The following is a 15,318-nucleotide window of genomic DNA, read 5'->3' on the forward strand; positions in this document are numbered from 1 at the left end:
ATAGCTTGGTCCCAGCCAGTTGGTCAAAAGTCCCAGGCCGGAGTCTGGCGGGGAGGCGGAGCAGCACAGTGTGCCAGGCAGGCAGCTGGGTAGGCACCACTGCTCCTGTACAGGAGTAAGGACATGCCACATGTGGGTGGGGTTGCACCTGCTCTAGGCCACCCGCCTTGCTCCCACCTAGAAGCACCTGTGCCTGCCCAGCCTCCTGCCTGGCACACCATGCCGCTCTGCCTTCTTACCAGACGCTGGCTCAGGACTTTTGACCAACCAGCTGGGACCAGGTTACAGAATCCTGGAGTATCCCAGCCAAACCAGGACACAGGGCCCCCCTAGGTACAGGGCATGGGGCTGCAGCCCAACTGGAGCCCAGGAGCAGCAGAGGTGGTGGCAGTGATGCGATTTCTGCACTGACCACAAGGTTTGGGGCTGCAGCCTGGTTAGAGCTAGCACCCAGCAGCAGTGGCACAGAGTTGTGCCCCTCCACTGTCAACACTTATGCATCGTCAATGAGAAGATCAGAATCAGTTGCTGACCTTCATTCATTTTATCAGTCTCTATACTGTTCTTATACACATGTTTACCTCCCACACATACTCCTGAGCTTAATAAAAGTTCTGCATGCAGGACTGAAGCCCCAGCCTCCCATTTCAGGAATCCTGTAGTAAATTATCTTACTCTCTACTAATAAAGCAATACAAATGCAGTAACGTTTGTGTCACTAAGGATTTGACACTATGAAAGCATATTTTCCTACATTATAGAAATTAGGACTAATAGTTACTGTTTGGTTGCTGCTAAAAAAAGTAATTAGCAAATGACAACTGACATTGTAGTCTATTCTGTCTTGTAACATTATTTTAACTCTTAATTTCACTTTATTGGAAAAAGCAAACTGCATTAAAATACACCCTACAGAAGAACTGTAAGCAGGAACAAATAACCTGAGCAAGTTCCAGTTTTATTTTTAAAAACTGGAAAGCACTCATGAAGTTTTCTCTTTAGCTGACAGTACAAACACAGTGCATGCAGTCAGCTCTAGGCACAAACCAAAGATAGATGTGTTCTTTGGACCTGGATTCAAACTTTATAGGACCAGTTCTTGGGCCCCTATGGTATCTGTATTGTACCAGTGACCCAAGCACTGCTCCCCCTTATTTCCCCCACACCACCTTATCAGAATCTTCCTGTTGTGGGGAATTTTTGAAGGCAACTGTTTTTGATGTATTTTTTTTTTTGCAATTGCTTGTTATACTTAACTGTAACATCAGCTGGCAAATACGCTTCCCTTCAGATGTACACAGCATAGTCTAGAACAACAGATGAGATGCCTACAATAACAAGGCTGTTGTCATTAAGGCATCCACCTGTGTTCTACAGAAAAAAGGCAAACCATCCTATATTTTTCCTAACCTGTTTTTAAGGGACTGCAGGCTATAGTGATCCAGTCATGGTGTAAAAAAGACCTATTTAAATCTTAGAATACAATCCTCTGATTATTCTTCTGCAATGAACCTGTGATCTAGTCAAATGATTCATGTTACTTCCTTGTTGGACACCAAGTAATGAAACATTAGTTGTCAAATGAGGTGGTACAGGTGGGGAGTATTAAACCCCCCATTGATTTGGTATAATTAGGGATTTTGGCTGGTGTGAATTGACTTTCATGACAGTGATGGTAGAAGCTGGTAGTCAAAAAGATGTGGAGGGATGTTGCCTGTTTGCTGCAAATCAGCCTCTTCTAAATCCATTCAGGATGTATGTTTGTTTTCATACATGGTAATGACATTCTTCATAAAGGGGGAGTTTCAATGCTAAAAGGAAATTTGGTAGATAAGCAGAAGACTGGTTCTCACAGTAATACCAATCTGCAGAGATGTGCTGGAGCTAACAAGCATTTGTGGGAAGTTGAGGGTGAGGGGTGGCCCTTTACATCATCCTTCCAGCCATCAGCAGCTGTGTGGGTATTGGTGACGGAAAGCATTTTCCAAGCTCCACTAACCTGCTGTCGCAGAGCACTTAGGTGCCCTGCTCCTTTAAGGCTGAAACTGCTAGGGAGAGAGCCCTAGCAGTCAGCTGGGAGCCCCAGCTGCTGGTTACCAGGGCAGCCAGAACCAGTTAGTTGGCCCACACCTGCAGCGGTCAGCTGATCAGAAGGGGCAGGGCCTGGCTCATATATAAACCCCCAGGGCTGAGGCCAGCAAGGCAGTTCCCTGCTAGCAGCCAGAAGGGAAGGAGCCTCTAGGGAGGAAATGTTCAGTGATGTAGCAACTGCCTGATATGCTGCACCTAGGGCTAATGGGGCTCCATGATGTCCGCAGGTACCCTTGCCTACTTGACACTTAGTGCCAGGGATGAAGTTTGATGCTTTTAAAGGGGCAGAGCACACCCTGGTCTTTTGTATTATGTTATAGCCCAGGGGCTTATGTTTGTTTGCTATTTTTAACACTGGTGGTTTGGGTGAGGCTATTTGGGGAAGAAGGAGGCCTCATTAGGTGCCAGAGAGGGTGCAGCATTTGGGGGCGCACAGACCCCAGTGCCAGAGATGGTGTGGTATCTGGGGTGCAGAGACAGAGGCAGGGTTGTAGAGAGCCCATCACTGAGAGGCGCAGAGACGGAGCCACAGAGAACCCAGTGAGGACAAGAGGCTGAGTTGTAACAAGGCCTGGGAGAGGCAACGGCAATACCATCGGTGAGGCTTGGGGCATGGTAAAGAGGTGGTTTGGAGCCACACATATAGCCCATAAGGCTAGGGTGTCCCGAAACATCTATTTTGAAACTGAATCCACAAGGAGTCTGGGGACCCACAGGGTCCAGGTAAGTCCATCAAGACCGTGTCTGACCAGACATGAAGGCAGCCTCTCTATATTTCATTTTACATCAAGATGTGGCGGACGAGAGAAGAGAGTGCCCGTCGGGCTGAATTGGCACAGTCGAGGGGCCTTAGGAGATCACAGCCATCCTTGGAGACCCCATCCCATGACACCTGCACTGACCATCTGAAGCCCTGGCTGTTGTTGATTTTTACAGTGGGGTTAGAATACTACTCTAAAGGCCTTGTTACACCTTACAAATGCTGTACAAATGTTGATTGGTATTAGTACTAGCTCGAGTTTGAAGCAATCACATGTTCAGGCCAGCAGGGTCCTGGAGGACTGAACGTTAAGAGCTCCCCCTACCACCCATTCTGGGCTATACCCCTGCCCCCCTGGGCTCCCATGGCCCCCCTTTGCCTTCCCTCCATGCTTGCTTGTGGCTGCCTGTGCTGTCTATCCTGCAGGACTAAGCAGAGAAGAGTTAACCTGCTTGCCCAGTGACACTACTAGATTGGGCTCAGCTGGGAGAAGAGCAGCAAAGAGCAGCAGCAGACAGACAGGCAGGCAGGCTAACCCTTCCTTGCCTGCTCCCCCAAGACAGATAGCGTGGCTACCACAAGTAAGCAGTAGGGGCAGTGAATGGGGATCTAGGGTTCTGGTGAGGGGAGAGGAGTAGTGGGCCTGATCCAGGCCAGTGGAGCAGTGGGGACAGGTGGGGTATTTACACTAAGGTGTAGGCAAAAGTGGCTACACCTTGGTGTAACATGAGCTGGGTAACACAGATCAGAGATAATCCTGTTGTGGAGTGGTGTAAATTTGACCTGCCTAACAAGTGCTTAAAACTAGTTTCAGGTATTAATGTATTGACAGTTCAGGTGTTAAGAACTCCAGGAGCTGCCCATAATTACCAATTTTTTACATGGCCCTAATATGGCCATGTACTGAAAATTCCACAAGAACTTGCTCAATGTTCCCTGACTTTTCTCTGAGTTTTCCCCATGGAAGTGATTATTTAGCTTTACAGTAATGTTATCTAAGTCAATATTTACCCTCAGTTAATTCTCGCAGAGAAAGGGAGGGGAGGGAAACCAGTATCATCTTACACTTAAAGAATAGGAATTTTGAAAATTGAACGTGTGCACGCGCGCGCGCACACACACACACACACACACACACACACACACACACACACACACACACACACTGTTGCTGTAGCTGGGTTCTTAAAAGTCAATTTGGTGCCCTAAAGAGTTTTCTGTCAACTGTGCATTTGGGGGGCAGCTCAGAACAGGGCTGGCACAGCTTCATGGGATCTAAAAATATTTGCAAAGTCTAGTTGTTTATAAACTAAATCATTACTGTAATCTGGTTTTGTGGAGGCACTCAGCATATTTTGCTATAATAAATAGAATTTGTTTTCATTTCCAACTCACTTTTAAGAAACTGCTTTTAGAAATTAACTTCCCTATTTTTGTATAGTGTAACACATGGTAGTAGTATAACTTAAAATTGGTGATAAATAATATGCCAGTTTAAGGCTCCAAACTTAAAGACACTACTAAATATTGCACTTTAGGAGACAGGAAACCCCTTTACCATGGTCACCTTACGTAGATGGGGTAAGAAGAAGAATGAAAGTTGTGAATCTGCCACCAAGTTCTCTAGAAGCAATATTTCCAGAAAGCATTTCAGTACATAGACTGTACTTTATAGAACAGAATGTCAACAATATAAAGCTAGAAGGATTCATTAGTGCCTGTGGTATTACAGAACTTAGGAACATAGCCCTACACAGAGAAGGTATTATTAACCAACATGAAACTCCTGCAGGGTGTCATGAATCACAAGTTCCCAGACTTCTTTATGAAAGACTCTTTCAATTCTGACTAATTTGAAAGCAAGGGCTATTTGATGGGGGAGAGAGCCAACCTAAAGTGAATCTGAAAGCACAGACATAGAAGAAGTAGGTTCCCTATGTTCTTCCCTTAACCAGGTCCACAGGAAGCTTTCACAATTGGGGAATTCATATAAACAGTTATCTATGCATTTATGCATACAAATTTCTTGGGGAAGATGATCTTGTCCTGAGCAAGGACTTCATAAATTGTCCCATTGTGAACAACCTCTTGTCAGGTATGGATGCAGTATGGCTGTGGTCTCCACCTACCCAGCACTTTACTAGGGTGAGCCATAGGAAGACCTGGATGGTCTTGCCATTACAAAGCCTCTGGTATCTTTCTCTTGTCTACCATGTCTTGATGTCTATTTTTAATTATCGAGAGTTAGATATAGGCTGAGTGACTATCTTACCCGCTCACCTGGCTGGGCTTTCTTTGTGGGGCTCCTCCTTTCCTTACACTTCACCCTTACCACATCCCATCAGATGATACATGCCCATATCTTGATCTTGCACAGACTGTCTGGGCTGCTAGTTGTACATCACTGGCCTACTAAACAGAGGAGTACCTTAGTTTGAATTAATTCCTCCAGGTTCCTTAAGGCCATGGCATAAATCAGCTCCTTACAGATTTATGGATCAATATCCTTAGATCGGTTCATGTAACAGCCCATATAACAATCAGCTTAAGTCAATTTCTCTCCAAGGCATGGGTCAATCAATTTATTAAGTCCATTTAAAATCCAGAGAATAATCAACTTAAATCAATTTCTCCCCCTGATACATGGGGCAATCTGTTTATATCAGTCCATTAAAGATCTATAGAATAACTGACTCAAATGAATTTCTCCACAGTGCATGGAGCAATCAATTTATACCAGTTCACTTAAGATCCAGAGAATGATCAACTTAATTTATCTCCTGTTCAGGGTCAGTCAACTCAAAATGAATTTTACCAGGGGTTTTTACCCTGTCCTGGCTCCTCAGGGTCAGGATTAAAATTGCTTTCACAGGGAGAGAAGCTTTACCTCTTGCTATCTTCCTAGTGCCTTGAGTAAGGAGTCCTAATCCCACAAAAAACAAACAAAAAAAAAAGAGGTGAACTCAAAAAGGGGTAGTGCCCCTTTAAAATTTACAGTCCTAGCTTCTGCCTTCATCACTTCTGTCTCCTTCAAGATGCCCTGGAGTAATTCTCTGGTGCAGCATGTTCCTGGCTCTGTCGGTGGTCCTCTGACCACCTTGCCCTACAGGCCCACTTGCTTCCCCCACAGTGGTCTGCAGGGCACTGTTGGCAGGGAAGATCTCTGGCATCTCACACTTTCACCAGCTGCAGTCTCCTCCCAGCTACCCCTCTCTGGGGCCAGAAATACCTGCTATCATACTCCCTCCACCAATCCACAGGAAGCATATGCTCCAAAAACATGGCTGCATGCTCTCCATTCCAGGTCAGCTTCTCTCAGCACCTGAGTCATGTACTTCTCATTCAGGTTCCTCAGGGCTTTCCTCTTTTCCCCTCACACCTCTGAATACAAAAGTTACTTCTTTCAAAGTTACCTCTTTTGAAATAAACTTCTAAGGAATGTAAGGAAATCTCTGGGATTCCTTTTTAGTGATGCATCTTAGAATTAAATTTTATGCAGAAGGACAAAGCAGGAATGCATCAACATTTGTATTTTTGCATCCCCTGTTAGATTTTTTGGTGTTGGTTAACACATCAAGAGGTATCTCTATAGTAGCTAAGCAAATCTGACAGTGGCATACTAATTAGGAATACAATTCCACTTGCAAATGAAGTGACCACACAAAAACAACAGCATGGTCTAGTTAGAATATACATCTCTTTAAGCATGTAAATGTGCTATAGCCAGGCACTAACTGAGCCAGTGAAGGGCCTAATTGCAAAATATGGCTCAAAGGCTGTATCCAGCCTGCCACGCAATATAATCGAGCCTGCAGGCACCCCCTAATTAATTCTACTCTGCTCAGCCTATGTGCTTCACTCCCACCCTTGTGCGCAGGAGGGCCCCAGTTCCAAGATGGGAACCCCCATAAGAAGTATTTCTGGGGGCAAGGGGAGGGACTTCCAGTGGCAAAGGTCAGAGGTTAGGGGCAGGACTTCTGGCCCCAAGATGTCAACCCAGGGGAGGCACCTGTGAAGGGGCAGGGCTACCATTGCAACCCTTGGCAGCTCATCAAAACTCATTAAGTGGCCCTCCCAGCTGAAATAATTGCTCACCCCTGCTCTAGCTCCAGCTCCATGCTGTTTTAACTCCAAAAACTTCAGCACTCTTAAAGCAGTAAAACTGGAGCAATACAGTAGTGAATCACTCTTGAAATGTTTGTGTTTAAATGAGTTGCTGAAAATGTACTCTCTAATGCTTTCTCTCCCACTTCCTATCTCTCCAGGGAAATATTTGAAACCTTTTTTATTTTCTTTGTATTACACTTTTCATAAACTTGACTGAAACTGCATGTGACATGATGCATTAACTGAGTTTCCAAGTACATGAAAATTCCTGGTGATAAAAGGTGTATAAAAGGAGGCTACACTTTAAGTAACTAACAAAACTCTCTTTGCCTTTTCAGGTGCAGGATCAAACCCCAGCTGACCACACCACTGTTGTATTTACATGTGGGAAGGATACATCAGTCCAAAGGTAATCTCCAGTCTGAGAAAAGGGAGGTACAAATGATTTCTTATAAAATGTAGTTATTGTTTCTTAATTCAGCTGTTTCACACTGGTTGGTTGTCTAATCAAAAGGATGCCTTGAGTGGGATTTCCAAAAGTACCTAAGTGCCTCTGGATTCCAATGGGATTTGTGCTTCTAGATCAGTTAAACAATACTTCTAAATATTCCATGCTTGAATATAGCATATCTAAAATGTACTGTCTGTCTTGGATTAACTAAGGTCATACTCTGAGGAGCAAAACCAAATAGAAAAGACTTGTTTCCAAGATTTCATAAAAACTTACTGCTTAAGACAATGAAACTTCATAACATGAAGACTTCTTTGCATGCTTCTGTTTCATTTGAAAATATTAGTAACTGCTTTTCCTTTTCTTCTGCTGTAACTCTCCTACTGCATCAGTAGGAGGGGAACAAGATTACAGTGGGTATCTTGTACATGTCAGGCCTCAAACATAAGACCATAAATGTTGTGATCAGTGAATGCAAATTAATGCATTAATTGATGCAATTAAATAATGCAATTAATGCACATAAATTCAGTAGGATGAGTGATGCAAAACAGTGAATACAAATCTTTCTTCACCAAAGTATACATTCCTGTCATATTAATTTATTAGAAAGATCATATATGGGGGAAACAATTTTCCAGTGTGCAGATTTTGGAGGAATACACTGAAGAGTATAACTTGAAAAATAAAGGAATACTACAGCAAAGGACACTAGATCCTAACTGGGTATGGCTATGTGAACAGGTCACCACAAGGTAATAAAGTGTATTTAATTTACAGCATGTTAGCTACTCCGTGGCAAATGCCAGCATGCATGATCTTACTCATGGTAAATGTGAGGTAACTTACCCCACTTTCACTGAGGAGTAAGCTGCCTCACCTTGAGAGCATGAATGTGAGCAATTGTTGTGAAAGTATCATTATGTCCCTTTATAAATCCATGGTGCATCCACATTTGAACACTGCACCTAGTTTGGTCTCCGCGCCTAAAAATGGGATATAGAAGAACTAGAGAAGGTACAGAGAAGGGCAACAAGGATGATTAGTGGTATGGAAGGGCTTCCATATGAGGAGAGATGCAAGAAGGTAGGTCTATTCAGTTTAGAAAAAGAGATGCTTGAGGGGGGACATGATGAGGGTTTACAAAATACTAAGTGGTAAAGAGAACATAAGTAGGGATTTGTTATTTGTTCTCTCACACAATTCAACAACTAGAGGTTCACAAAGTGAAACCAATAAGTAGTAAGTTTAACACTATGTAAAAAAACAACTTCCTTTTGTAATTAAAACATGGAACTCATTGCCACCAGATGTTGTGGAAGCTGACAATTTAGCCAGATTCAAAAAGGGACTGGACAAATTCTTGGAGGAAAGGGGCATCAGTGGCTATTAAGCATGGGAGTTAGGAGTACAGCCTCTGAATCAGAACTTCTAGACCTTAAATGTTGGAGGTTGCAAGTGGGAGAGGACAACGGGGAAAAACCCTGCTCGTACCCAGTTCACTCTCCCTTTCTGTGTCCACTCTCTGCCGCTGTGTGGCACAGAACGCTAAGCAAGATGGATTTACAACCTGACCCAGTAAAAAAAGGCAGTTCTGTTCCTTATATTTTGGCATAGTTAACCTGCTTGGCAGCCATACCCTCTCATTCTACACCAGCTCAAAACATTGATCTTAATAGAAATGTATGATTGCAAAAGTGTGAGAGCAGAATTAGCTTCACAACACTTCAGACATGATTCCTGGAAGGACCAGAGCCTTGATTCTAGCTATTAAGGATTAGCATGAGAGGGAGAGGTGGGCAATGCTGGGGGAACATAACAAACTGAAAGGGTGGCATAAGTACAGCAGCTACCTGAGCTTCCCAGAATTAATTCTGGCAGTCTCCCATGGCGATGTTCCCCTTCCACCTCCTCTCAAAACCAGAATTTATCACTAACCTGCATTGAATTTTTTAAAAAATTGAGGAAATTTGGTTCATACCATTACATTTGCAGAGTGCTTACAATGAGGTTTTATATCAGTAGTGTTTGGGAAACAGCACTCAGTTCAGTGGCAATTGTATGAGGAATGTGAAATGAATTTGTGATATCTAGAGTCAGGCCTGTGATATGCATTATTTGCTTTATCTTCCCTGATCTCCCATTTCCATTAAATGAAGGTCATGTAAAACGACTCTTTTACCAGCCCACATCCACACCCAGCAGAGTGCAGCATTTCCTAATTAGGTTATATTCATTCTCTATAACGTGCTAGGAATAGATGTGGTTCTGTAGTGTAATCTCCACTGATATTATTCACTTCCCAGGAATGTACAGCTGAAACTGCTCTGCAGGCTCTGCCTAAAAACAATGGGTGTGCAGCTGACAAAGTAGCTATTTTACATGCCCTAGTCTATTTGGATACCATTGTTTAAGTGATGTCTGCTAAACAGGTACTCACATGGGGAAAACAAGCACAATTACAATTTTGTAATGTGGCAGCTATTTTCAAAACCTATTAAAGCTTGCTAGTGCTTTTCACGTGCAGTGAAAAACTGGAATTGCCTGTTGTAATATTGGCTGGCAGTTATGAATGGCTTTGCCTCTCATTTTAATGAAACAATGAGCTCATGCTACATAATTGCAGACTACCCCCAAGAATATTTTTATCCAGCATTATCGTCAGACTCCAAATGAGAGATGGCAAAGAGCCTGATCCCTCAAGATGTTGAGTGCTCTCAATTCCTGCTGCAGTTAATAGGAGTCAAGGGTACTCAGCAACTTGCAGAATTAGCCCCTGAACACTTAAAGCTGAATGTGGCTTTTGTATTGAGCTAGACAACATATTGGAAAGGTCCCATGACACTTTAATTGTCTGTTTGTAAAGTTAGCAATTTTCATTAAAAAAATAAAATAAAAAGGCAATATTTGCTCTCTGTGTTAGCCATTCACTATGTTTATACTTCACTGGAATATCTTTTACACATGAATGGGCATCTTTTTGTTCACCCTTGAAAGCTTCACAGACAATTAACTTAATAAAAAATAAAACCTTGCTTTTTGTCTCTATTGGTTCAATATCACCCCAAGGGATGACCAGGTCCAGTGGTCACAAACTCCTGCAAGACCATTTTAGGGTGGACATAAGGAAAAACTTCTTTACTGTCTGAGCCCCCAAGGCCTAGAACAGACTCTCCCCAGAGGTGATGCAAGCATCTACTCTGGACACTTTTAAGAGACATTTGGATACTTACCTTGCTGGAATCCTTTGACCCTAGCTGACTTCCTGCCCCTGGGGCGGTGGGCTGGACCTGATGATCTTCAGAGGTCCCTTCCATACCTAATGTCTATGAAATCTACAGTGGGCTTGATTCACCCCTGCTGGCCTAATGGGGTTCAGTTTGCACCCCTTCTCCACCAACATAGGGAGTCCTATCCCTCCCCTGCTTCTCCACCAAGAGTGTCACAGAGGGAAACATTTTCAACGTGCCCTGGGAAGGTTGAAGGAGTACAATTGCCTGGACCTATGTGTGAGCTAGCACTGCTGCCTGGCCAGCTTAACCAGGTCATATTCCTGGTTAACACCATCCACCCTTGAGGAAGCGTGAGCCAATAAAAATAACTCTCACTGGAGCAACGCTAGTCCCCTTACAGTATGTTTGCTGTCATTTAAGATTAACAAAAACCATACTAAATCTTTTGCAGCATTTGAATGTTGAGAGGATGTTATGATGCAAACATCATAACTGAGATGAAGATGGCTAAGCAAAAAATGTCTTTCTCGAACAACAGGCAAATGTCTGTCTTACTCCCACATCCATAATGCTATCATCAAGGAGACTATGTTAAAGCTAAACAAGATCCTCTGGAGATCAGAGGTAATGGAATCTGAGAGCCTAAAAAAATGGGTTCCAAATATCAGTATTTCAACACTTTTTCCTAGGAATTCTCTTAAATATGCTATTGGGAAACTTCTTTTTGTCAAAGCTTCTGTAAAGGATTTCCAATATAAAAAGAATTTAGATGAAAAACAGATCTGTATTTTCTCAGTCTGTAAAAGAAAAAAATTAGTAGAAAACATCCACTGCTCAAAGAGCAATAGAGATTTTATTTATAGAAACTCCCAAAGTGGCAGTTGTATTAATAGTCTGTGGCACACAGGCCGAAGTAGATTTTTCCCCAATAAAATCATGTTGCCTCCTTCCAGCAACTGTAAAAACCCTTCTATGAAAAAGGTGGATTTATGCAGCTCTAAACATTGTATCACTATGATTTGATCAAACAGTAAGAGAAGACTATAGGGCAGTACATAAGTCTTCAAATATGCAGTGGATTGTTTATAAAGAGGATAGTAATAAATGGAACTCCATGTCTCGGGTGGGAGCAAGACAAGAATATGTCTGCTAAATTTTTCAGCAAAAATTATTTATATTAGATAGGGGTCAGCAACATTTTTAGGCAGCGTGCCAAAAGCACCCGCAACCTCAACTTGTAAGATGTTGGTGTGCCAGGGGCAGACAGTGGGGGAGCCATGAGTGGCCCAATCCTTCTTATGACAGGGCAGCCCCAGCCCCTTCCCTACCATCTGCCCCAAGGCACACGTGCCAAGCAGAATGCCCTTGTATGCCACACACTGGCATCTGTGCCGGGGGTTGCCTACCCCCATACTAGATGCTAGAAAAACTGTCAAACTAGATGGGTAAAGGGACACAGAAACAAGTTGGCTAGGGAGGTCATGGGATCTTTTTCATTGCAGAATTTTTTAATAGCAGGTTAGAACTGAAGCATGGGTGATTGGTGCCTCTTGAGGCTGGGGGGAGCACAGTTTGAGGGCAGCAGCATCAGTGGTGGGGTGGTGAGCAGCAACCACCAGCAGAAGCTGGAGTAGGGTGGTGGTGAGCAGTGACAGCCCGCAGAAGCTGGCGGTGGCAGCAGGAGCCAATCTCGGGGGAGGGGGACATGCTCCCCTGTACCTCCCCTACCAGTCGTCTATGAACAGAAGCATAACTAGACAGTTCTGTGCCCTTGGCTGTGGCACCACATAGTGCCACAGACACAGCCAGGCTGCTTGCTGTGGCCAGGAGAGCAGCAGTGGCAGTGGCTGCTATTTTTGTGTGCCTCCCTGCTTACTCCCCAAATCAGTTCCTGATAATCGAGTAACCTCCTCTCTTTCCCCCCGCAACTCTTTTACTTATGCTTCTGGGTTAGAAAAGACATTTGCCAGGGACAAGTCTGCACAAGTTTAGGTATACATGATCCTGCCTCAGGGCAAAGGATGGATCAGATCAGTGGTGCTCAATGTCTGACCTGTGGCCAGATCTGGCCTGCCAGGCTCTCTACAGGTCCAAAATGTGGTGGCCTGGGAAGCTGCATTGTTCAGTGGTGCCACCACTCCCCTACTGCAAAATTTCCAGCCCCGTGGAGAATCCCATGGGTCAGATCCAGCACCTGGGGCCAGACTGATTCATGGAGTTGCTTTGTGGTTGAATCAAGAGCACAGGGCCAGGTTGGTGCACCAGATCACACCTACAGATTGGCCCCAGGTGCTGACCCCACACTGGATCCAGCCTGTGAACTGACCCTGCCTATGGGATCTAGCCTACAGACTGGCCCTGCACCGTTCATCTGGCCCGCAGGGCCAAGAGGCTGAGCACCACTAGACTAGATGGTCTTGTCAGGTTTCTTCCAGGCCTGCCTTTTTATGATTCCATAATGCAAGCTATTGGACATGTATGCATACATCTCCATCTTCCATAATCCACGTGGATTGTAAAATGGAGAAATATTCAGACTATTCTTATATATTACCTAGGAAATGTTTCAGTATGTAACCCTTCAAGAGCACCAGGAAACAGAGTATTAAATGGCTTTGAAAAATGTTGTGAGCTTAGTAAATTCTCTCATTTATAACCACAGCATATAATTAAAAGCACTTACACCGCTAGCTCAAATTCTCAAATTCTTGAGTGTATACTAATAATGTGTGCTTTAACTGCTAGACCTTTGTCAATGCATGACTTTGAAAATGACAATTTTAAAACAGAGAGTCAGTCTGCAAATGACTTTAAGATTCCTGTGTATATTAAGTGCATGACCCTGTTCTGCTGAAATAAATAAGCATCCATTGATTTCAGTAGGGCCATTACACAGACAGATTAAAATCAACATTATGACATACTAGAAATGGCTCTGATTCAGCAAAGCACTTAAATATGTATTTAACCATATGTTTAAACCTCACAGATATTCCTGAGATTTAAGAACTCCTACAGGGCTGTCATTTATTAACTTTAAGAGCAACCTGTAAACTCTAGTTATTAGTTCCTAAATATGAAAGTTTTATGTTTATAGAAGAGATGTCACATGTTGATTGTGGGACAGGAATCAGCATATCCAGGTATTTCTATCACTGATACTTGGCAGTCAGTGTTCTGAAAAAATATTCGTTTTGAGATTTGATTTGCTCAAGGACTAGAAAATCCAGAATCCAGGCTTCCCTAGCAACCTGGATTCTGTTTTTGATATGTATATAGAATCATAGAAAATTAGGGTTGGAAGGGATCTCAGGAGGTCACCTAGTCCAACTCTCTTTTCAAAGCAGGACCATACCCAGCTAGATCATCCCAGCCAGGGCTTTGTTAAGCCAGGAATTAAAAACCTCCAAGGATGGAAATTCCACAACCTATCTAAGTAACCCATTCCAGTACTTCACCACTCTCCTAGTGAGAGTTTTTTCCTAATATCTAACTTCCCTTGCTGCAACTTGAGACCATTGCTCCTTGGTCTGTCATCTGCCACCACTGAGAACAGTCCAGCTCCATTCTCTTTGGAACCGCCCTTCAGGTAGTTAAAGGCTGCTATTAAATCCCCACTCAGTCTTCTCTTCTGCAAACTAAAGCCCAGTTCCCACAGCCTCTCCTCAGAAGTCATGTGCCCCAGCCACCTAATTATTTTTGTTGCCCTTCACTGGACTCTCTCCAACTTGTCCTCATCCTTTCTGTAGTGCAGGGCCCAAAACTGGATACAGTACTCCAGGGCTAAGTACAGACAGTCAAAAAGCCTGAGGCTGAATTGATTCAACTTTTGCAGGTTTCTGTAAACTGTCTAGATTGAACCAATAAGAAAGTCAATAGACATTCACTTTTCAAACCTGAAAGGCAGCCAGACCCCTGTAGTGGCCCATACCAGGAGGCGGGGGGCTCTAGAGCACACTTCCCAGCCTGCCGTCCACCTCAGGGAGCCAGGAGACAGGCAATTCCCCCAGCCAGGCTCTCTCTTCAGCCTCCAGCCAGCTGAAGAGGGGAACTAGGGGGAACCTCCAGCTGAGGGTCTCACTGGCACCCAGAAAGGGAGGGGGAGAGCCCCCAGCAAGGCATTTCTCCCTTTTTCCTCTGTGTCTGGAGCTGGTTCCCCTAGCCATGCCCCCTCCTCAGTTTGGACCAACTGAGGAGAGGGTGTAGGGGGAACTGCCCCCCAGCCTGCCCCAGGCCCCCAGCCAGGATCTCCCCAGTGCAAGGGGAATGGGGGGAGGGGGAAACCCCAAGTGGGTCATTTCTCTCTCTCTTTTCCCACACTGCCTCACCCAGAGCCAGAGCTGGGCCAATCACCTGGCCATACACCCTCCTTGGCCAGGAGGAATGGGGAGATCCCCCCCTCTTCTGGCTCTGGACCCCTAGCCGGGCTGTGCTGGGTGGAGGGTGGGGGAGAAGCCTGCGGTAGAGGCCATTTCCCCATCCCTCCCCACTCCCTCCTCAGCCAGCCTGCTGACCAAGGAGGGGCAGTGGCCCTGTGATCGGCCCAGCTCGGGTAGGGGGAGTAAAGGCCCCACTGTGGGCTCCTCTGTAGCTGGGGCAATCACCAAGCCATGCCCCCTCCTTGGCCAGCAGGCCAGCTGAGGAGGGAGTGAGAGAGGAAAGGGTGCCCCCACCCA

Source organism: Alligator mississippiensis, chromosome 1 (genome assembly GCF_030867095.1).
Source record: "Alligator mississippiensis isolate rAllMis1 chromosome 1, rAllMis1, whole genome shotgun sequence".
In the NCBI taxonomy this organism is placed as follows: Eukaryota; Metazoa; Chordata; order Crocodylia; family Alligatoridae; genus Alligator; species Alligator mississippiensis.